The sequence below is a fragment of the Myotis lucifugus genome, unplaced genomic scaffold, assembly GCF_000147115.1.
Source record: "Myotis lucifugus unplaced genomic scaffold, Myoluc2.0 scaffold_3, whole genome shotgun sequence".
Taxonomy (NCBI): Eukaryota; Metazoa; Chordata; class Mammalia; order Chiroptera; family Vespertilionidae; genus Myotis; species Myotis lucifugus.
Window position 1 is genome coordinate 5,355,736 of NW_005871051.1, and position 1,128 is coordinate 5,356,863.

The 1,128-nt window shown below is 52.2% G+C and overlaps 1 protein-coding gene across 1 annotated transcript in view; it reads right to left on the reverse strand.

The window, feature by feature from the left end:
* LOC102431415 (formiminotransferase N-terminal subdomain-containing protein-like) overlaps positions 1-951 on the reverse strand; it is a 64,170-nt gene extending 63,219 nt beyond the window's left edge. The window contains exon 1 of the mRNA XM_023759908.1: positions 917-951. The gene's annotated coding sequence lies outside the window, so the exon portion shown is untranslated. The remainder of the gene's footprint in view (positions 1-916) is intronic.
* Between the last annotated feature and the right edge of the window lie 177 nt (positions 952-1,128).

A 1,128-nucleotide genomic window follows, 5' to 3' on the forward strand; every position in this document is an offset into this window, starting at 1 on the left:
ATTACGGCTAATATATGAAACTAGAGGCCGGATGCACGAAATTTGTGCAAGAGAAGGCCTTCGCAGCCCCGGCTTCACCCGGATGGTTCTGCTGTTCAGCTGTTCAGTCGATTTGCATGTTACGCTTTTATTACTATAGATGCTTAGTTTGACTCCTGGCCTATAGTAAGGCCTCAATAAATGTTGGCCACAACTTTTATAATTCTCCCTAATATTCTCTCCCACAAGGTTCTTCACAGTGTCTTGCCTCGCAAGCACTTGAGTTTAGAGCAGTGGTTCTCACCCTTGGCTGCACATTAGAATCACCTGGGAACCTTTTTAAAATCCTGATGTCTGGGCCTCATCCTCCGGAAATTCTGTTTCTTTGTTACTAATGTTGTGGCCCCACCCCATAACAAAGAAACAGAATTTCCAGAGGATGAGGCCCAGACACCAGGATTTTAACAAGATTCCCAGGTGATTCTAATGTGCAGCCACGGTTGAGAACTACTGGTTTAGAACCTTCCTGCTTTCGTCTGCCGGCAGCACACGCTCTGCCGAGCCTTACCCTGCACACCTGGCCACCGGGCGCTGCGGGCGCCTGATTTTCCCACTGTGCAAACTGGCTGTGAAAGCCCTAAAACAGCACAGGACAGACAATGTATAAGTAACGTCTTGCCCCCATTGTTCCTGTCCCAATCCATGTGCCCTGCTCCCTGCTGCCAATAAGAAATGCATTAGACTCCATCTCAAACCCTAAATTCTTAGGCACCTAGAAACCTTCGTGTATCTACGAAGAACACTCCAGCGAGAAGAGGGAGACCCCTTTACCCAGGGCACACAGAGGCTTCAGCACAGATTTCTCTACAGGGCGGAATTGTTCCCCCACCTTTGGGGCTGTGTCCCTTTGAAAGCTCAAAGGTCCGGAAACCCTCACCTGACAGGCGAGCCTACGGAACCCGCCCAGCGTGTACTCAACAGCCCGTTCCCTCCACTGGACAGCGGCCGCGCATGCCGCCGCACCGGCCGCGCTCCTGCGCAGTGTCTGGGGCTCATTCTTTCTTCGCGGTCCTCCGGCTCTGTCCCAGACTTCCGTTCGAACTTCCCGGCTGTGGCAGAGCCACCAATCAAAACGTCCTGCCGCAGCCA